Genomic DNA, 23,606 nt, shown 5'->3' with positions numbered 1-23,606 from the left:
ACCAGCCTCTGGGAAAACTGAATGGTACAATGGGCTGTTAAAAACCACACTGAGAGCAATGGGTGGGGGAACTTTCAAGCATTGGGATACACACTTACCAAAGGCCACCTGGTTGGTCAACACTAGAGGATCTGCCAACAGAGCTGGCCCAGCCCAGTCAGAACTTTACATATTGTAGAGGGGGACAAAGTTCCTGTGGTGCACATGAAGAATTTGCTGGGGAAGACAGTCTGGGTTATTCCTGCTTCAGGTAAAGGCAAACCCACTCGTGGGATTGCTTTTGCTCAGGGACCAGGATATACTTGGTGGGTAATGCGTGAAGATGGGGAAGTCCGATGTATACCTCAAGGGGATTTGATTTAAGGGGAAAACAGCCAATGAACTTAATTGTATGCTGTTGCCTGCTGTGTAATACTTTTATAGCACATCAATTAGATGTCTTCAGGTCACCAGCGACTGGCCCTGACTTCCCTTCAACCATCATCCTAACAGAGAATGAATTCTGATAGAACCAGACGAGTTCTGTAGTGAAGGAACGATCAGCATCAGCAGGCAACAATCCAACACTGCACACAGCCTTTCCTGCCTTGAAAGACTGTTACAAGGGATGGAACCTGATATCATGAACCAAATGGACTCGGCAGCATTATAGGGATTGGTCCACGCACTAAGAAATTATTTCTTTCTCTCTGTCTGTGTCTCTATGTCTCTTACATATATATAAGAGAGATGGTATATTGAAAATGTGGGATCTGAGCATGACATGAATGGTATGGAATAAGGGATGGATACTGTCCTGGGTTCAGCAGTAGCAGTCATTTTTCTCCTTCTTAGTGGCTGGTGTGGTGCTGTGTTTTGGATTTCGGCCTGGGAACAGAGCTGATAACACAGATGTTTTAGTCTGACCAAGGACTTTCTGAGCCTTATGCTCTGCTGGGGATGAGGGGAGGCCGGAAGGAGGCAGGGACAGGACACTTGACACAAGCTAGCCAAGGAGGTATTCCATACCACAGCACGTCATGCTGAGGGAGGTAACTGGGAGTTACCCGGAAGAGCACAGGCTCTCTTCGGGGGTGGGGTGGTGCGGAGGGGAACTCGAACTCATTCGGCGGTGGTATTGTATTCTATTCTCTTGTTATTTCCTCTTATCATTATTATCACTGGTGGTAGCAGTAGTGATTTGTGTTATACCTTAGTTCCTGGGGTGTTCTTATCTTATCCCGTGGGAGTTAGTTACATTCTCTTCATTCTCCTCCCCATCCCTCCAGGAGCAGGGGTGGGAGATAGGGAAGGAAAGAAAGAGGGAGAAAAGGGTGGGGGAGTGAGTTGACAAGCTGTGTGGCTCAGTTTGAACCATGACATATGACTACTAGACTAACTAGTTGCTTAACAAGTGGAAAATTCTTAGAATTTAAATTTTAAAATTTATTATTCTTTAATTCCAAATTTAAATTTAGGATTTTTAATTTCAGTAGCCAACGTTATTAAAAAAGTCAGCGTTCATAAAAGATCAACAAGAGTGACAATGAAAATTGGAGAGTAATTCCCAATTCAACTTAATAGGAGCTAAAATCATTTGGACAGGATACCCTCAGAAGAGAAGCAAAAGGACTCATCTAGTTCCTGTCATTGCATCAGGGACAAAATGCTCTGGGGCTAATTTGCAGCAATCCCCAGAGCAAGGACCACAGGCCTGCAAGTGGAGACTTGGCAGCTGCAGGGTTTACAAGCAAACCTCAACCTCACAGCCTGTACAGAAGCTACTTTGAGAGAAGGTGAACTGATTTTACTGAAATGAAATTAAATTGAAGACTTAAGAGGAAAATTGTCTTGGAATTGCCAGGTTGGATGGGGCTTTGAGCAACCTGCTCTAGTGGAAGGTGTTGGGAGGGGGTTGGAACCAGATGATCTTTATGGTCCCTTCCAATCCAAACCATGCTGTGATCTTGTGAATTTTGAAGACACAAAGGGAGTCTTCTATGAAAATATTTAATTATTATGGTTCCTGCACTAGGATAAGTGGAAACACACAAGGAAAGACTACATATTGAAGGTATCACACCACCCGGGAATGTCAGCCAGATCTGGACTTTCAGTTTAATTTTAGGCTTCCTGCACTATGGCCCAAGAAGAGCCCACAGTTTCTGTGCTTAAAATCAGTCTGGAAGAACTATTTAACAACAGTGTCTGAAATAACAAGCTCCAGATAAAAGCTCAGATAATAATTTAATTGAAATAGATTTGATTCACACCACCATTCAGTATTATACTTTTGAATTTATTCTTTTTCTGTTGTCTTTTCTGATAAGTATCTGCATGTCTGGATTCCAGTCAGAACTGAGTGGGTTTTCATACAGGATTCATCACTATAGTAACCAAGCACAAATCATCGAATGTGAGGGGTTTTCTATTTCCCTGGTTTTGTTTTTTTTTTTTTTTTTCCCATTTAAACTGACAGTGAAGTGGTACACAGAGAGATGGTTAAGATTCTCAAAAGCTTACACAGAACTCTAGTGACATTTGAATTTATAAGCCTTCCAGAACCCATCATAAATCCCTGCATAAATAGAATTACATAGGAAGTTTCTACAATGCTTTAAGCCCATGATTACAATAGGAGTAAATGTTGTTCCTAAAAATGTTAGTAACAGGAAGCAAAGGATAGATGAAAAGTTGTACTTGGGGGTTTTCTAGCCTCATGCTCCAGATGAAAATGTGGATGATTTTGAGACATGTCACAAACCATATCAGGAACGACTGATCACTGGTCAAACATATTATAAAAAGCCTGAGCCCAACAATTTGAATAAAAGCCAAGGATAAATGGTGCTTATCCTTTGAAATAATTTTGAGAAAACATTCTCAACAAAGCAACAGACTTTCTTCCTTACAGAAATATTCATAAATATGATGGTCCTCAATACATACACAGTATTCAAGGAAAGGTATTAACTAAAGATTGCATTTGTATGTCTCTGTGTGTGTGTATGTATATAAATAAATTTGTAATAAAGGATCCATGAAGGTCATATAATTACTTTGCCAGATCGGGTTGCTTCAAACAAGCAGGTATCCACATCTGGAAAGAAATCATATGTGAGACCAGATGCTGCTTATAGGAATATAATCATAACTAGGATGACAAGAACCAGTAACAATCTAACATATACAGGTTTAATGAAGTGGTAGCATGGCAGTAAAGCCAAAGAGCTGTCTGTTCACAGCCTACAGGTTTGCATTGAAGGAGTTGCTATAGAAATAAAAGAGTGTCAGTCTCCTACATTCAGGTACATTTTGTGGGAATCGCCGGGAGACGAGCTCATCAGATGATGACCAACAAGTCTCGTTTATTGCTAAGCAGATGGACACCTATATACTTTGCATACAGAGATCATTAGCTCATAGCTTTTACATGTTACAAGATCATTGGCTTATAGCTTTTACATGTTACAGGATCATTGGTTTATAGCTTCTACATTTTTGCAGCTACACCGTACACCCCCCCACCATCCTCCTCCTCATGCACTTATCACTTAGTGGCCTTGGCTGTGATTGGTCATAGTATGTTGCTGTTTGCCGGTGTCCTTCATTTCCTCATTATCTGGCGTGAGAGGTTTGCACCATGTTCTACACAGATGTCTTGTTTCAGCTCGTTGATGGGAGCATGACCTTTTGACCTTTTTTCGACAAGCCAATCCTCCACAACATTTCTCTCAGTTCTCATGAATTTTTACAAATAGTAGAAAAGATTTTTTTAATCCACAAGCTAGCAACAAAAAATATGATACCAAAATAATACTTCTGGTCAGCTTCATCTTGTGAATGATAAAAAATAAAACAAATGGGAGGGCAATGATGGAAAACTGCACTGTTGGTTTATGAAAGTTGAAGGTGAAGTGAACATTCAGCCAGTCTGACATCCTGTCTGTCACTCATTTACCTTTACATTGAGCTCACTAATTTGCCTTTAATGAAAGTTTAACTTGCATTTGGCTAAGGCATATTTTCTAAAAGTGATATAAATGACATCAAAAAATGAGAAAATACACCTTCCATGACAGTTTATTCCAGCAGTTAATCAAGTTAAAAAGTACTCATTTCTAATTTAAATTTGGCTGGCCTCAGCTTTCCAGGATAATTATCTCCTTTTATCCCCTTATAAAACAGTAAGGCAGTTCCTGCCTTTCCCAGCTTGATTAGGAAGTCCTACAGCATTTTGTAACAAGAGGTTTCTAACTAGAGGGTAGTTCAGGATTAGTTTCTCTCCTCCCAATGAAAATTTCTGACAATCATCATACTGATTCTCCTAATCAGAAAGATAGATACAGCCAATGAAAACTGAATGAAATGAAAAAAGAACCACATAACACTGAAAATACACCAAACACTTAGATGAGACATACTTACATCTCTAGCTCATGGAGGTGAAAAATTACTAAGCAAAAGAACTCTTCGAGGAATGAATAGATGCAGGGGAAACTTATCACCTATACATTACATCAGATGATCTCAGTATTAAAAAATGGCCCCGAGGAAAGCATTTGGAAAGGAAAAAAATAAGTAGCATATGAATAAGAAGTTTCAGATCACACAAGGACATAAAGTCAGAATAACTACCCCTTCTCTGGGAAGAAAACTGTGTACTTGTTGAAATGTTGCTGAAAAATGCAGAATTAAGAGCCTGCATTCAGTTCCTCAAAGGCAGCAATTGGCTAAGATGACACTAGCTGCTCTATTTTATGCATAGGGGAGCTACAGGAAGAGCAGATTTGGGTATAAGGGGCAGAACAGCTATAGCTACGAAATAACGGTAAGGCTGAATTGTCACCCCCAAGGACCAACCCATAAGGATACAGAGTTCTGCCACACTAGTAAAAGTCTGTGTTCTGTCACACAAGTTTACCACTTCATACCTCTGCAATATAAACTGCCAGTATTTATGGAATTAAAAATAAACAATAAGCTTTTTTTTTTTTTTTTCTGTAGTAACATCTTGGGAAAACACACTAGGCTCAGCATCAGGATATATAACAAAAAGAAATTAATGAAAATATTGACTCCATTAGGAGCCTTACTGTTGCTGTAAATAACAGAATTAATGTCAGATTAACACCACCACCACCCCAAAGACAGCAAGTAACCAATGATGACAGGTCTAATTTATATCCACAGTGACAGCTGTCGTACAAGGAGATTCACTGATTTTCGATAACATTTTTCAAACTAGTTTCCGTAGCAACTGCCACCTCATATTCCTGTCCCTAAGGCACAAAATATCTAATAAAATGATAATAATAGCAACAACAACGATACTATCAACTTCCAGAACATCTATCAGGACAGTAGCTTAGATTCCTTCTGGAAAAAAAGGTTGACTCTTACAATGAGGACTCAATCTATTGTGAAGACATTATAATGTATTTTTTATTATTTATATTGTTTTGTGGGATTGGAACACACAAGTAACACAACCTTTGAGAAAATTAAATCAGAGTGAACTGTCCTTTCACTGAAACCATTTGCTGTCATGGTAGCAATGAATTTCATGAGGAAAAGTAGAGAAACAAATAAAAGAGAAAAAGAAAATATAGCAAGAACAATCAAATAAGCTATAATTTTCACTTGTGTGTAGGTTCTGCCCATTAGGAATTGATTTAGGCAGTCCTCCTGACAGTTTTTAAAAGGACTGGAGAAACTTGTTACCTTTTCAAGTAAGTGATACCCACTATTAAGATCAGTGACACCTATAATTTCTTTGCCAGCAGTGACATAAAAAGGACATGGAACTGTTGGAACAAGTCCAGAGGAGGGCCACGAGGATGATCAGGGGGCTGGAACACCTCCCATATGAAGACAGGCTGAGAAAGTTGGGGCTGGAAAAGAGGAGGCTGCATGGAGACCTCAGAGCAGCCTTCCACTATCTGAAGGGGGCCTACAAGGATGCTGGGGAGGGACTATTCATTAGGGACTATAGTGATAGCACAAGGGGTAACGGGTTAAAACTTAAACAGAGGAAGCTTAGATTGGATATAAGGATGAGGCTCTTTACTGTGAGGGTAGTAAGGCACTGGAATAGGTTGCCCAAGGAAGTTGTGAATGCTCCTTCCCTGCTGGTGTTCAACACCGGGATGGACAGAGCCTTGGGTGACATGGTTTAGTGTGAGGAGTTGTCCTGGGTTCAGCAGTAGCAGTCATTTTTCTCAGTCTTAGTAGCTGCTGCAGCGCTGTGTTTTCGACTTTCAGCCTGGGAACATCGCTGATAACACCGATGATTTCAGTTGCTGCTAAGTAATGTTAACTCCGACCAAGGACCTTCTGAGTCTCATGTTCTGCCAGGGAGGAGAGGAAGTTGGGAGGAAGCAGAGACAGGACACCTGACCCAAACTAACCAAAGGGGTATTCCATACCACATTACGTCATGCCCAGTAAAGAAACTGAGGGCAGTTACCCGGAACGGCTAGATCGCTGCTCTGGTTGGGCTGGGTATCGGTCAGCAGGTGGTTGGCGGTTGTATTCTCCTCCTTTGTTGTTTCCCTTATCATTATTATCATTGGTGGTAGCAGCAGTGGTTTGTGTTATACCTTAGTTACTGGACTGTTCTTATCTCAATCCATGGGATTTACATTCTTTCGATTCTCCTCATCATCCCTTTGGGAGCAGGGGGGAAGAAGGGGTGGGGAGTGAGTGAGTGGCTGCGTGGTTCTGGGTTGCCAGCTGGGCTTAAACCACAACAGGTGTCCCTGGCCATGGCAGGGGGGGTTAAACTTCATGATCTTAAGGTCCTTTCCAACCCTAACTATTCTATGATTCTGTGATGAAGGACTGCAGTATTTTCCACCTCTTAGAAAATTCCAGGAGAGCTGTAAAAACGGATGTTTTTTTGTTACAACTACTTCAACAGAGCACATGATTTTAACCAGGTAGTACCCCCAGTATAAAGCCTAGCAGAAACACCACTGTATGATCATAGAACCACAGACTGGCTTGGGTTGGAAGGGACCTTAAAGACCGGTCATTTCCAAGCCCCTGCCACAAGCAGGGACAACTTCCATCAGGTTACTCCAAGCCCCATCCAACCTGGCCTTGATTAGGATTATCTGGACAAAATGTAGTAGCCTAGAACAAAGTAAAAGGCCAATTAATCCATTCCTTGCTTTAAACTATACACCTTATTTGAAACACCACACAGTTCAATGTTACAGAGAGTGATGCAGGCCCTTAACTACTAACTTTCCACATGTTTCTAAACAGCTCAGGCAGCACTGAAACTAAAACATGTCATTGTAAATTCTCTACAAGGGAAGCCTTCCTTCTTAATCAGCTCCAGAGCAGAAAATGAGAAGATTAAAGAGAGCAGTGGTGAAGGGTGGCAGTGAGGGAGGTGTAATCTGAGAAAATAATATATTTTTCTCCTCAGTATTCCTCCCCTAGTTACTACATGTGGAAGAAAAATACAAAGGGCAGAGAGTCAAAGAAACAGGTTGTTTAAGAATTGCCCTTCCAGACATTCTCCAGTCTCTTTGTAAAAGAGCACCAGTAGTTTCTGAATACTTATCTATTCTTTCTCTACCACCCATTTGTTATAAAACCTTTACATCCCTGTAACTTCTGTTCTATCATGACTAAAACTCAATACTAAAGCTTCTATTAATGCTAATATTAAATGCTAATGCTAAATCCATGCTAATATCAGTGCTTATATTAAAGCTAATGATAACACTTTCCTAATAAGCATTTGCAGATCTACTGTGAAAATGTTTTTATTCATAATGATTAAGGCACAAAAAAACCTTTGCTTTAAAACAGAGCCAGTTTGTGACAAATGACAATATATCCCTTTTGTATATTTCTTGTGCTTGAACAGCTTATTTCCTTAATAAGATAAACTTCACAGTGCCATTTTTTTTTTATAGTTCAGATACAATAAGAGGCCAGTAAAATTCCAACAGGCAGTAGTGCCATTTCATAATGTTTGAACACTAAAGCAGTAAACAGTTCCCAGATCACTGTTGTTATTACTTCTTGAATAGATTAATAATCTCAGTTGTTCAGTGTTCTTACGAAGTTCATGAAAGACAGTTGATTTCATTTTCAAGCTCCTGCAGAAGGAATTCCAAGTAAAGAGGGGAGACTGGTGGCAGTTCTGCATGTCATTTCAGCTAGAAGAGATGCACGGTTGCTATGTGCAGCTACAGACCTGTGCAATGCATGTTATCCTCACTAAACCAAGCATCTCTCCATGCTGTGCTCCTGGCAGGAGACAAAGTGCTCTCCCTTCCTGGTTCACTAGGCTGTGAGGGCACTGCTGCTGCAGAATGAGCTAGGGGAAAGCAGGGGGGAGAGGAGGAGAAAAAGCAAAATTCCAGCTGCACTTGCTCACATAAGAGCTCCCTGTTCAACAGCCTTGGAAACAGCCCCAGCACCAAGTTCAGAGGAAGCCTGGGCTGTGCCAAGTTGGCACCTGCTGGGAGGAAAGGAAGCTGCTGGGAGAAAAAAAAAATCCAGAAAGAAAAAAGACTGGTGAAGAGTCACTAGAAAGAAGTTAAATTTTTGAAATAAGTATAGCAAATGGACATGAAAAGCTGCTTTTGCCCTAAGGCAGTTTGACAGGAAAACCTCACTTCTAAGAGGTAAGAAAAAAGTAGCCAATACTGTCTCAGGTATTGGTCTTGCTAAAGTACACAAACTGGGCAAAGCACAGCTTGGTGGACCACTATGCAAGGCAGATGGAAGGTTAAATGAAACTGCAGGAAGCAATGCAAAGATGAGGAACACATTGCTCTGTACCAAAGAAAAGAAAGTCATTTCACTGGAAGATTTATCTTTCGGTGTAGGTATAAAACAGAATTCAATCACTTCCTATGTATTAAAGAGTTCACAGAGTTTAAGATGCCTTCCCTAGTGCCCTAAACCCATCCAAGCACTGCAATTACAATTTGCCTATGAAAAATCCATCACTGATGACATGGGTGTCGGCTACTTCTACTCCTTGCAGTCTCGGAGGTAGCTCATCCTATGAAAACCGCATTACAGTGGTGTCGTGGTTTAAACAAAGTCAGCCATAAACCACACAGCCCGTCCACTCACTCCCCCCTTCTTGCCCTCCTCCTGCTCCTGGAGGGACAGAGAGGAGAATCGAAAACAATGCAACTCCCGCAGGTTGAGATAAGAACAGTTTGGTAACTAAGGTATAACACAAATCACTGCTGCTACCAGCAATAATAATAATGGAAATAACAAGAGGAAATAATACAACACCTCAACACCAGCTGACCAATAACTCGCCCCACTCCCCCCAGCCGAGCACCAACCGATACCTCATCCAACCCTGCAGTCTGGGTTACTCCGGGTAACTCTCTGTTACATCCTAGGCATGACGTGCTGTGGTATGGAATACCTCTTTGGTCAGTTTGGGTCAGGTGTCCTGTCTCTGCTTCCTCCTGGCCTCCCCTCCTCCCTGGCAGAGCATGAGGCTCAGAAAGTCCTTGGCCAGACCAAACATTTGAGCAGCAACTAAAAACATCGGCGTTATCAGCTCTGTTCCCAGGCCAAAAAATCAAAACACAGCACTGTACTAGCTCCTAAGAAGGAGGAAAATGACTGCTATTGCTGAACCCAGGACAAGTGGCTTTTACTCTGGTAGTCAAAAGCTTTATATTTATAATCATTAAAATTAAATGTGCATGAGCACTACAACCCTCACGTATCTCCATATACTCACAGACATTGAATACAAGGTGCTTTAACAACTATTTTTTCCAAGAATTATTAAAACTAATTAAATTATACACAATTCCCAAATAAGGTAAACACCAAACAACAACTACTAAACTATAATGAACCAATTTGAGGACAAGAGAGTATACTGATGGAGTCAGCAGAAAAACCTAGTGTCAAGGTATGCCTCTAAAAAATTGAACAACCCCTAACGAAGCAAATTTAAGAACATTCAAAGCTGTATTACATGTGTTTGGCAATAACTATAAATTAGCCAGCATGATCATTTGGAGATTTTGCTAATCTGATCTGCAGGGTTTTTACCACTAATCCCAATCTTGAAGCCAAAGAGAAAATTCTGATCATTGATGGGTACAGCCAAAAATACTGGCTTTAACTAGGAAATATGTCCCTTTGATAATTTCATTCTGTCCCACAAGACGTGTTTTCAATGATTTTGCTAGAGTTTCCTAAATATTCTCTCAGCTTTGAGGCTCCTATTTGCTTGTTACCACTATGAACAAAATTGCTAATACAGAGTAATATAAAAAATCAACCTTGGTAATAGAATATTTCTCTGAGGAGTTATTTAAACATGGTATAAAACCTTCTAGTTGGATCAGAGCTCCAAATCATTAATTACAACTGGTTAAGCCTATGTTTTTCAGACATTCCTGAACAGTCCACGTGATAACAAACAGCAGAAAGCAGAAAGATTTTGCATTCTAAAAGTTAAGGCAGTATCACTAATTGTAATTTTAGAAATAGCAGAAATGTTTGTGTATAGATTTTATTGGCAGAAGATGGCAATGTAACCTCAGACTCACTTTTAAATCTCAAAAGATGCATGAAAAAAGAAAAGGAACTAATATGCAGCTATGCCTGCTTTGAATATAACAGCTGTTAAGCAGTTTGAAGAAATAGCATAGAAAGTTGAGAGGTAAAAGACAAAACAGATTAAATATGACAAAGTAACTCAAAATCGTATAAGACAATATATTGAGCTATACTGAGCAATACTGAGTTACTTAAATCGATGTGTTAGCTTACTTTCATTAAAATGTTTGTTAATTAATGCTCTTACATCACTTGTGTGAAAACAATTTGATACAACAAGTAACTGAAATGTGGCTTTTATTCACTTAGGCAGAACTTCCTTGTGAGGGTGGTGAGGTGCTGGCAAAGGGTGCCCAGAGAAGCTGTGGCTGCCCCATCCCTGGCAGTGTTCAAGGCCAGGTTGAACAGAACAGATCCAAGTTGGAGAGAAAAATGGGGTTTAGGGACTAGGAAAGGGATCATGGAAGCAGACATTGCCATGAAGTAAGTTGCACATAACTGTTGACTGCATACGTAGAACTCAATCAACTAAAGCATCAGCTACTTTGAGCATTCAACTTAGTTTTCTCATCATGTGAGAGACGCTACATCAGTGATACATTCAGGATCCCAGAACTACTTTGTAGGAAGTGCACCATTCAAATTACTTGAATTTGAAGGCCAAACTTGGTGCCATGCATAACCACAATGAAACTCCACCTAATCATTAAAACCTTCCACTGCTTTCAACCATTAAAAAGTCAGAATTAATATATCTACTAATTAAACCTGATGCAGTTTAAAATGGTAGCCAATCTGATTTAAATTCTGCAATCACTTGTTGCTTCTAGTTTATAAAACCAAAAGACAAAGCAAGCTTAAAATACATTAAACAGAGCCTAATTTTATGATGCAAATGTCAGTCTTCGCAGTTCAGTAAGCTATTTTAAATGTTACAGAACTTGTCTGTATTATCTCAGCTGACAGGTTTTCTATAGTTCTTTTTTCAGTATATTTCCTTGCTCTTACCACCCACAGCCATGCTGATCCAAAAGTTATATGAAGTTATCCATGTTGGCTTCACAACAAGCTCCTATTCTGAAGGTTGACATACACTAACCATTGTATTCGGAGCAGCCCACAGAAGACATCATGCACAGCCCTCTTGGAGAACATTTTACTCCACAAACATCACATGGAGGTACCTACATACATATCAGGCACAACTAAGGACCTACATTTTAAAGTCCCCGTATATCAATTGCTCTGTATATTTGTTTCCCATCTAGGAACCGAGGCACCATGAATTACATCGTCTCCCTTCTTCTCTTCATTAACTGAGTGGATGAAACTTCATCCATAGAATAACTTCACTAATTTTTCACTCTGTCAAAACAACCAAGATAATGAATTAGTCTATGTTAGGAAAAAAATTCTTTTTAAATTACTACGAGAATATATATAAACAATGAAGTAATGAACTATTCAAAGGTAGTGAGTCACATAAACCAAATACTGTATTTTAGAGACACCGTCATTAGAACTAAGAGTCAAATTCAGGCAGACATACAAATACGGGTATTGGTAAGGGAAATTAATACCCTACCCCACTAAAATGTTGATAACCCCTATGAAAAAGTATTTAAAGCTGCTCCTCATTAAAGAAAAGATACTTCTAGATTCAGCCACATGAGAGAACTTTAACCCTTGCAACATATATACAGATACCTTATTCAGAAACAGAAGAGTTCAGTTAATTTAATTTATTTTACTTTTCCTGAAAGACAAGCAGAGGGATTTAACCTTGCCGTATGAAGCAATAAAAGAGCAGACTGCACTAAATAAGGTTAGCATGAAGGAGGACTCAATGCCCAGTGTAAGCAAGCAGCAGACAAATTATTTTAAAATCACACCTCACAAATAAACAGTGTCTGTAAGAGCCAGTGTATAAGAACTAGAAGCGTCTGATGTCCATCTTGGACAGGTGTAAAGAAGTATAATTAACTATCAGTCACATATGAAGCAAAAGAAACACCGTTCATCACTTTCATCATTTGGATAGAATTCAGAGACTGTTTTGGAGATAAAATTTTAGTCAAGTCCTCTCCTCATATATTTATTCATTCTGAGTTTACAGGTTTGGAAAATGACCCCTAACAATAACTCCCTATCAATACTCTGTGGAGTGAAGCTGTGACTACATGCATCTAATGATGGAGTACAGATGGGCAATAACTTTATTATTATGGAGAATAAATATTAAACATATTCTATAATGGCCTTGTTAAAAAAACTTCCAATTTTTTTAAACCTGAGCACTGAGAGAAAATGAGGCTTGCCTGCCAAGAAAGCACAAGCTTCCATTGTTTCTTCCCATTTGAATGACTTTTTCTTGTATGCAGGGAGCTCAGTTTTGTCAAAACCTTTTCATGAGACAGCTCATCATGAACCATGGATAACCAGGATGGTTCTTGCAGTAGGGACAAGTGAGTCTACTTTCACAAAGCTTTTATGCCTTCAACTCTTGCTATCTTTTATTTCTCTGTGTGGATAAGACAAATATAAGCACCAAGCAGGGCCCTGCAGCAATCCCAGAGACCCATCTGTGGATCCCCACCAGCAAAACTGCATAACAGCTGCCACTGCCAATTACAACCATAATTATATTTCCATAAGGCTGCAGCCTCTAACATGTTAACAGAGTACTTCTCCTGTGTGAAATTAATCCTCGTTTTACCAAGATTTTACATGGCAAACATGTGGTGTGGCCACATTTCCACACCTAAACAACTGCTCCAAACACATTCATATGCTGGACTACATCAAAAGGAGTGCGGCCAGCAGATCGAGGGAGGGGATTCTGCCCCTCTCCTGCACTCTGGGGAGACCCTCACTGCAATCCTGTGTCCAGCTCTGGGGCAACAACGCAAAAGGGATGTGGAGCTGTTGGAGCAAGTACAGAGGAGGCCACAGAGATGCTGCAAGAGCTGGAGCAGCTCTGCTCTGGAGCCAGACTGAGAGAGCTGGGCTTGTTCAGCCTGGAGAAGAGAAGGCTCCAGGGAAACCTTGGAGTAGCTGCCATTTTCTAATGGGGTCAGGGTTGGAACTAGATGAGCATTAAGGTCCCTTCCAATCCAAATCAATCTGGATTCTATGACAATTAAGAAGAACACCAGAAATGCAAGGACAAGGATATTTAGATCAAAATGAAGAGTTTACCATTCCCAAGCACCACCACCTGTGTAAGCCTGATACTGGATTATATGGAGTTTCCCTGAGTTTAATGTTCCAGGACTTACTTTCCTTTGCTGGCCATCCTGCCTTTATGCTGTTTCTCCTACAACATGACAAAGTGGTTCATCCAAAGCTTAAACTGGCACATGTAGTTCTCAGTGTAGACTGGTCAGAAAGTCTAGTCCGTACATGTATTTCTTTAAAGCATCATAGGAAATTAGAGAGAACAGATCAGTAAACTGACCCAGCTGATTCAATTCAATTAAATATCAATGTTATGATCCAGGTCTACAGCACCCATAGCTGCTTTCACGTTTTCTCAGTGGTGGGGTGAAGGAGGAGGAAAGGAAGTCTATTGCATTATATCTAACGTATATGGAGACAGAACATACCAAATCATCTACTGAAGCTTTTAGACAGAAAAAGCTAATAAGCAATTCAACATCTTTATTCAATAATAATTTAACATTTTCATTCAATGCAGCAGGAATCCTGTGCAGCGTCTGATACACAAGTGTGCTGAGATCAAAGCTGCATCCTTTCTGAAATACGCATTTTAGTCAAAATATGTGTGATTGGGCTAGGAGGCAAGAGAGTAAACTGAGTAATATGCAAACACTCAAATTAGGTGAAGTGCTGCCTAAATTTTTGGGCATCCTAATTTTTTTTGCCCCTGGAAAATACATTTCTAAAGCAGGTCTTTTATCTAATGCATACAAATGAATATTTATTTGGAAGTATAACAGTGGACAGTCGCTCAAATTGAGTACCTCAGTAGTGTCATTAAAAAGCATCCCTATCTTGTACAAAGAAAAGTTGATTAACAATATTTAAATGTCAAGCAATTATCTCCAGTGGTGCCATCAATCTTGAAATTCTAAAGCCATAGGTTTTAACTTTTCCAAATCACTCTAAGCACATAAAATAGCCTAAATGTCATTTTTACCATGAGTGCAATAAATTAAATAGTACATGCAAAATTTTGTTCTAACAGCTATCTAATAGCTAAAAATCTCAAAGTGCAGAAAGTTACCATAGTGATACCCTACTAGAAAAACATTAGGATGGATAATACAGTAAATGTTGGAGTGAAGCAAAAAGCACAGACTGGTCTTAGTGCTAACTCTACAACTAAGCCCATAGTGAACTGCATTTCTGTACAACAGTAGTAATTCATTTCAAAACAGAGTTCTATAAAATAAGCACAGTATTAAGAGAAATGTCAAGTTTATCAGGATAATTCATGGACTAAACACTTGCCATGTCTCCCTGCAAAGATTTTTCTCTAGGTATTCATCACTCAGACCTAACCGAGAGTACAAAGAAATTTTGCAAAACATGCACAGGAAAAACACATTGTGATTCTGAAGAACTACCAACATTCCCTCTGCAACATTCCCGCTATGTGCACCCCATCACCAGTTTTCTGCTCTAACTGCTTTTGATCCCATTGTCTGAACATACAGTGCTAATCTTTAGGGGCCCTTTTTAAGCTGTTTGCTAATGATACCTAGTAGCTTATGAGAGCACAGGAAGTGGGAGACACCAAGGTCAGCCAGGTCTTGCTATACCACTGCTTAATGCGTACTGAACAGAGTTTGGCTGGAACAGAAAATTCTTAATCACTGCAACTGAGCTTGTAAACATATTCATTACAGACATGATCTAAGCTCTTGTGAACTTATTTGCTGTATATTCTCAGCTCCTCCTTATATACTGCTTCTTTCTTTCACTGGCATTTTTCATGAACCAAGTGTTATATTCATATAGATGCCTGAGACCTAGAGGTCAACTGAAACATGGCTCCCCCATCAATATCTGAAACATAGGCTCAAGAACTGTATGTTGCAATGTTTCACTGCATTGTCTCATAGGAAACATAAAAGGGACAAGAGAGATTTTTTGTAAAGAAGATTTTATCTCCCAAGATAGCTCATGCCCAACCAGTGAAAAGGAGTGTTGGAAGAAAGCGATCTGAAAGCTGCTGACTGCATAACAAATATGCCAGTGCACTTGAGACACTTTTGTGAAAATCTTTATGACATTTATAAGGAAGGTTTTTAAATGCACACCAAAAAACATTTAGCTGTTGTTTATCTGCATATTCATTAGATGTGCCTATTAATAGTAAGCTATGGTAATTTAAAACATTTAAAATAGCTCACATACTCTCACAATCCTCTAAATATTTGGTATTACGTTACAATATCCTAATCAACCACAAACCATCCTAATGACAGAATAGGTATTTTGTAAAATTACAGACAAAATACCTATTCTGTCAAAAGGATGCTTTATTGTTGATAAACACTATCATGAGAGCTACCTGACCTAAAGATTACAGCCAATTATGCCTTGGGCATAAACCTGAGCTGAACTTGTTTGGTCAGGCTAAAGGGAAGCAGAAAGTAAATTTAATACCAGTTTACAATTATTTGAATGGGAGTTAGTACTGATGTCAAAGATGCTTCTCTCCATACTACATGAAGCTTTAACCTGGTAGAGGGTAGATTTAGATTAGACATTAGGAAAAAGTTCTTCCCTGTGAGGGTAGTGAGGCACTGGCACAGATTACCCAGAGAAGCTGTGGCTGCCCCATCCCTGGCAGTGTTCAAGGTTAGGTTGGATAAGGCTTTGAGAAAATAATAGAGTAAATAATATAGCTTATATATATAAGCAATGGTATTAAGATATAAATATGAAATTATAAACGCATTATTTCCAGATGTAGGTACAATATACAAGTGACTTGTTATGACAAAGTATAGAAGCATTTAGGGTAGGTCTGTTTAATATGTACTTCCTGTTTTCAGCAAAATTCAGTTAAAATTAATAAATTGAGTGGTTTTGAACTACTCTCAATTTTTAGTACTTGATTTACTGATACTAGAGAGAAAAAATAGTTTAAAAAAAGCAAACCCCTTCTTTCTGCTTCACAACATACATGAAACTAAACTCTCCCATCCCATTTTTTCATAAACGTAATTTTTTTCTCCTGACACTGAGATGTCAGTCTAAAGCAGAACTTGCAAAGAAAACCTAAAGCACAGACTTCTATGGAATATTACAACAAACATGCTCCTGCTCATCAACAAAAAAATGAAGGAGAGAACATTACACTAAAAATGTTCTAATTTTAATGGACACCAGGAAATATTTGTTGTTATAAGAATGACCTAACATCAGTATTGACCTAAGACAGCCAATTTCATTGGGTTCAACGACCCCTTACACGCAGTTAATAGCCCAGAACTTTGCTCTAAGATCTAATAGACAGAAGCATTCTACCTGTCTTTTATTGTTCAGAGCTTAGACCACTAAGCCTAAATAACTTATTTTGCAGAAATGCTTCATAACTACTCAGAGACAAGCTTTACCTTAGCAACTGTGATGATATGAAAAATAATTGAAAATTAGTGCCTTTTGCTACCAGCGACTAGCTGAAGTCAAATGTTAATTCCTAGATACAGTTTTCAGAAGAAATAAAAACAGCTTTAAAGACTATAACTCTAAATACTGTAAATTACATCAATGAAACCATAATTTCATTTACTGTGAGCATGGTGAGGTTTACTATGAGGGTGCTGAGGAACTGGAACAGCTTAGCCAAAGAGGTTGTGAATGCTCCATCCTTGGCAGTGTTCAAGGTCGGGTTTGATGGAGTCTTGGGTGACATGTCTTAGTTACTGTGTGGTGTCCCAGCCCGTGGCAGGGGAGTAGAACTAGGGTTCTTTTCTAACACTAACTATTAGTCGTTCGCAATTTACAAGTGATGTTTTTAATACTAGAAACACATCTGATCTTGATGAAATATCATCTGAATTACTTTATTCAAACTGTTTATCCTTTGTTACGGCATTCAGTTTTTAACTGTTTTTTTCAGAATGCTGTTCACATTTTACTAATGGCTTCTAACCAACAAAGTACGCATTTGTAGCTCCACCTAGGAATACCAAAGCTGTTTTAATGTAGTTAGTACAGTGACAATGTATTATTTGATACAGGGATCCTTATCAGCTTGAAGATTTAATAGTAAAAACATTAACATAAAAAGCTAAGAATATATATATATATAAGATTGGCCTGTTTCAAGGAAAAATATAGGCTGAATTCCTCACATCACTGAGGACTCTTGGCAAGCAGAGACTTACCAGTTTTCCCATCAATAAATCTAATAATTCTGCCTATTTATTGTTCACATTAGCCAGTACAAATCTGCTGACATTTTATATATATTGCCCTTTTCTTGGTGGCAAAATATATCTGAACAAGACTGATATGAACAGGGAGGAGGTTACAACAGAATACACAAACATTTTAAAGGCCACATGGATGTGCCCATACAAGCTGCTGTTGCTGTTTGCCCTCCAGAGGACATCCATGAATACCATCCTCAGTACAAGACAGCTTTACAAAACTTTTCTATTAAGCATCCAAATAAAAGACTGCAGTGAGAAAATATGAAAAATAAATATTATAGTAGGAAAACTATTTAAACTCTTCAGCAGCTAAATGCTGAAGTCCTTGAGTTTAAAGCATGACATTTCTCATCATGCATTTTCTCATTTAAAGTGTGATTAACAAGGTCTGAGCATTTGATCTCTGGAAGACAGCTGACATTTCTTCGCTCTCAGTATTCTTAAAATGAATAAAAGCAATGACACCTGGTGCATGAACACAAAATCAAAAAGCTATTGTGAGTATACTGAAATTCAAATACAATTCAGGCATAAAAGCAAATAAGGTCTTAGTATGAGTAGCTTTATACTTCAAATCATTAGTACTTAATTCCAGGTATATCTATTAACTCACATTTCACACAGCAGTATTTGGAAGCATTCAGTTCAAAGGGAAAAGAAAAAGGCCTTAGGAAAAGAGTCTGGAGTTCAGCTCGAGTGCTCCAGGTCTCTGCACATTTGCATGCAGCATCAAAGAAAAACTTTCAGAAGGGTTTCAGAAGCTCTAGAAGCTTAAGCATCATCACAAACAAATAGCCTCACAAGTCACATCTTCCCAATATCTTGGATCTAAGCCACTTGGAAAAAGTCATCAGATCAGAGACAGTTTTAATTATTTGTCCCAGAAAATGGTAAAGCTCTCCTTTCTGTACTCTTTCACCTATTCTTAAGTGCCCATTCAAAGGTATTGCATCCCAGTCAGTAATGGTGATTCACAGTAACTATCATTACCTTTTAATTGAGACTGCATATACTATAAGATAGGTTTTGTGTTCTTGAAAATTCCTGAACAGGCAGACTTCAGGCTTATTCCTTATGGAGTTGAACTGAGTTACAGAAAGACAAGAACTATAATCACGGTAATCTGTTCATACAATGACATCCAGCCATTTCCTTGGTAGTCTTATTCACCTCTAGCACTTCAATAGTTCTTTCATATAATAAAAGGTCATTACTATAGACTCTCTAATTCACAACTCTAAGAATAATTTAGGAATATCGATTAGTCTTGAAAACATAGTCTTGAAAACATGAATAAAGTGCAATTGCTCCATGCCATTGCTCCATTCCACAGGTCTTGATGCAACAAATATGGTTCTATCAGAATTAACAAAGCACTTTATAAGCATAGGACAAAGTCAACATTCACTTAGTGCTTTTGGTTTTCTGAGAACATGCCGAGAGCAGTTAAGTACAATTCTTTAAATTCATACAGTAAGTCAGTACAGCTGCTGCTTCTCAGCTGCAGTAATCATAGAAAACTGCTTTTTGTTAGATTTTCAAAATAAAAAACTTTCTTTGTATTCTGCTTGCTTAACTTAATGCCAGTGTTCTCAATTTACAGATGCTAATTTTGCCTTTGACTTCTATCAGCAAAAGTATGCCTTAGGAGGAAAAAAAGTAAAAAGTGTCTTGCTACTGGTAATGGGATAGTTTTGAATGCAAGCTGTCTTGGTTATATCATAGACTAGTTTGGTTTGGAAGGGACCTTAAAGCTCATCCAGTTCCAATCCCCTGCCATGGACAGGGACACCTTCCACCAGACCAGATTGCTCCAAGCCCCATCCAACCTGGCCTTGAACACTGCCAGGGATGGGACAGCCACAGCTTCTCTGGGCAACCTGTGCCAGCACCTCACCACTCTCAGAGGGAAGAGCTTCTGCCTAAAATCTCATCTCAACTTCCCCTCTGTCAGGTTAAATCCATTCCCCCTTGTCCTTTCTCTACAGGCCCTTGTCCGAAGCCCCTTTCCAGGTTTCTTCTAGTCCCATTAGGCCCTGGAAGCTTTTCTAAGGTCCTCCTGGAGTTTTCTTTTCTCCAGGCTGGACAAGTTCATCCCTCTCAGCCTGCCTCTGTAAGATGAGTGCTTTCCCTATGCCTAGATTGATAGGCTTAGCCTATACAATTCTTCCTTTCAAAATTATCTATATATTACAAAATGCTATGTTAAAAGTCGTTTGCTTTTATGTCCAATTACCAATATTAATGCATGAAATTATAGTCTAAAATTCAATAACATTAAGAACATATTTAATGGCTAAAGGTAGAAACATACACATGAAGTACAAAAAAGCTGATAGCTGACATAGCAAGAGTGTAAAAATGGGTCTATCAAATTATGAACAGTTCTATCTATCTATGAAAACAGGGACATTTTCCTTTCTTACTGAAATTGAGAATTTACACATGGTTGACATCATGTAGTGTTTTCTTCCTTCAGGCATAAGCAACACATTGACTAAGAACAAATCTCATAGTCCAATCATTCAAACCAGCCACTTTTGTCAGCAGTGATACGTGCTCAATTACCTGGCAGATAGAGCAAAGTATCAGTGCTGTACATTAAATTGCAAAGACCACTGACAATAGCAATTTGAAAGGATAAATAAGTGTTTATTTCTGTGAAATGGAAGAGACAGAAAACAGTCATTTATACCTGATTGCAGGACCAGGATGGGAGATGACACTAACTTTGCATTCAAACTCCACAAATCAAAACAGCAAGAGGGATGATGTCACATCCCATTCACACAGCCCTGTATCTGATTCCAATTCCCCTCACAAAACATGATCTTGACCCGCACCTATGGGCCAGCATCCCAGCCTGACCTTGGTTTGTCCCATCGAGGTGCCTGATACCCCAGGGCTGGCATTACCCCAGCCCGCTTCCTGATATCTGATCAAACATTTTCCCAGAAGGAATTTCCACATAAGATCAGTTCAGATGATATGACTGACATTCGGATACACTAGATATCTCACAGCTAATTCTTGCGTTAAGGGTATTAAACAAGTTCCTCCAAGCTTCAGTGTAAAAATAGGTTTTTCAGAGGTTTGCTCTAGCAGAGAAGGGTCTTTGAGTAAGATTTGTGTCAGCTTATTCTACATCAAGCACCCTCAAAACATTAGGAGCATTCATCACCCATCACTCTACTGAAACCAAAATAAATAGAAAAAATAGCAGCCCATTAGCCTTAAGTAGCTTATGAGGAGGTTTGTGTTTCACATGGATAAATTTAATTAGTGCTGTGGGTGGCAGAGCTCCATTACTCTCCACCGTCACCCTTGGTAAAAACTACCCAACTGCAATACGAACCATATCCTTCAAACAGCTCTATGTTTCTACTCAGGAAACACAGACATATGGTCCAAGGTAATGGGTAAAACCATCAAGATTAGAAGTAAAGCCAAGTTACGGAACTGCAACCTACACAAAGTCTGGAGCCAACTACAGTACCCATTAGATACCTTGGGAATGTTATGCTGCTTGTTACTGCTTGAAGTTTAAAATAGCTGCTGCAAGCTGAGAGACGAGAAAAAAAAAAAAAAAGGCCTTTTTTAGTGCAGTATTTTGCATTTTATACCACCATGAATCACAGAATCATTAGGGTTGGAAGGCACCTCTGGAGATCATCTAGCCCAACTGCCTGCCAAGACATGGCCACCCAGAACAGGTTACACAGAAACACGTCCTAGTGAAGCTTGAATATCTTAAAAAAGGGAGACTCTACAACTTCCTTGGTGTTCTCTATTTGCTTTTGTCTTAGCAGCTGAGTTTCAGGATATTCTATCCACAAGGCAAAAAATATCTGTCTACAGCAGGTACTGCTTATACTTGTATCAACACTGTGCATCACCTTTTATTCCTCCTATGAAAGGAACTTCATACAGAACCTCCCTATCTCCTTTATACTGTTAGTGATTCTAATTATAGATACAAAACTTACTGCTCTATCACAGGCCACAAGGAAAAAGAGCTCAGTTTCACTGAAATTCTAGTCAAAGCAAGTCTGGTGTTTCCTAACCAGCTGTGATATGAACCTAAACTTGGGCTCAAAAGCCACTGCATGGGCCTTGTGCTGGCTTATATATAAAAGCCAACCTAGAGGTATAGTCACACTCCTCTCACACTGTGCCATTTGAATGTGCAATTCGAATGTGCTCAGAAAAGTTGCATTTTCTTTTAAGGGAAAAGATGATTCTCTACAGCCCTAGCAATTCCCGTGCATCAAAAAAAAGTAGAAAGTGGGTCTCCTCCCCCAGTCCTACTGATGAATCCTTGGCCAGTGAAGGAATAGAAACATTTTGTCCTGGGGTTAGCAGTAGCAGTCAATTTTTCTCCTTAGTACCTGATGCAGCGCTGTGTTTTGACTTTCAGCCTGGGAACAGAGCTGATAACACCAATGTTTTTAGTTGTTGCTAAGTAATGTTTACTCTGACCAAGGACTTTGTGAGTCTCATGCTCTGCCAGAGAGGAGGGAAAGCCGGGAGGAAGCAGAGACAGGACACCTGACCCAAGCTACCCAAAGGGGTATTCCATAACATAGCACGTCATGCCCAGGGAGGTAACTGGGAGTTACCCAGAAGGGCACGGGCTCTCTTCCGGGGGGGAGGGGGGGTTGAACTCGTTCAGCAATGGTATCGTATTCTCTTCCCTTGTTATTTTCTCTTATCATTATTATCATTGGTGGTAGCAGCAGTGATTTGTGTTATACCTCAGTTACTGGACTGTTCTTATTTCAACCTGAGGGAGTTACATTCTTTCGATTCTCCTCCCCATCCCTCCGGGAGAGGGGGGTGGGAGGGAGGGGAAGGAAAGAAAGAGGGGGGAAGGAGTAGAAACTGTGGCTGACTGAGTTTAAACCGCGACACATTTTGAGAGTGAAAAGTTCCACAAGACATTAGCCAGAAGAAGTTTTAATAGGAGTGACTGATTGGCTATTGCAAGGAACACATATGAGCTCAACATCGTAAGACATCCCTCTAATGAAATATGAATGTTGATTTATATTTTATCATCTCTTAAATAAACAGTAGGATCATTTGTTTTTTTCTTTGTTTTACACACATGCATGCACACACACACATACATATACATATATGTATTTATAAAGTAAGTGTAACAAATTGGGCCAAAGATGAAAGCCCACTGAAGAAACCCCTGAAAGCATATATATTCAGTTCTTGACTGTTACATGAAACCCATGTTTGGTCTTTCTGAATTCACAATGCTACAACTGCCTACTTTTGCTTAATCATAATTAAATTTGTCAGTAAACCTTTTTTTCTCTTTTCACTACTGGCATAGCAGTAAAGAGCATAAGAACTTAAATTACAAAGTCTTAAGCAAGACAAAAGGCCCTGCAATGTCAGTCATTCCTCTAGTCATATTTAATAACATTTGATATTACAGGCATTTCCAATAGTGTCCCACTGTCTGAGCAGTGCTGAAACTACATCTACGAATTTGCCATTCTTAAATAACTCCTGCCCTGCCCAGAAGATTGAATTTTCAAGACACCCAAAAATGTCTGCTCTGAATGCTCTTAGTTTGTAGGAGCTTAGGCAGAAGTTCTTCCCTGCGAGGGTGGTGAGGCCCTG

The 23,606-nt window shown here is 39.3% G+C and overlaps 2 long non-coding RNA genes across 2 annotated transcripts in view; one reads left to right on the top strand and one right to left on the bottom strand.

Annotated features, from left to right (window-relative positions):
- Window positions 1-23,606, bottom strand: part of LOC136017677 (uncharacterized) — a 256,952-nt gene that overhangs the window by 163,357 nt on the left and 69,989 nt on the right. The window lies entirely within an intron of this gene.
- Window positions 1-23,606, top strand: part of LOC136017676 (uncharacterized) — an 829,506-nt gene that overhangs the window by 804,334 nt on the left and 1,566 nt on the right. The window lies entirely within an intron of this gene.

This window comes from Lathamus discolor, chromosome 6 (assembly GCF_037157495.1).
Source record: "Lathamus discolor isolate bLatDis1 chromosome 6, bLatDis1.hap1, whole genome shotgun sequence".
NCBI classification, from domain to species: domain Eukaryota; kingdom Metazoa; phylum Chordata; class Aves; order Psittaciformes; family Psittacidae; genus Lathamus; species Lathamus discolor.
This window is presented reverse-complemented; position numbering and strand designations above follow the sequence as displayed.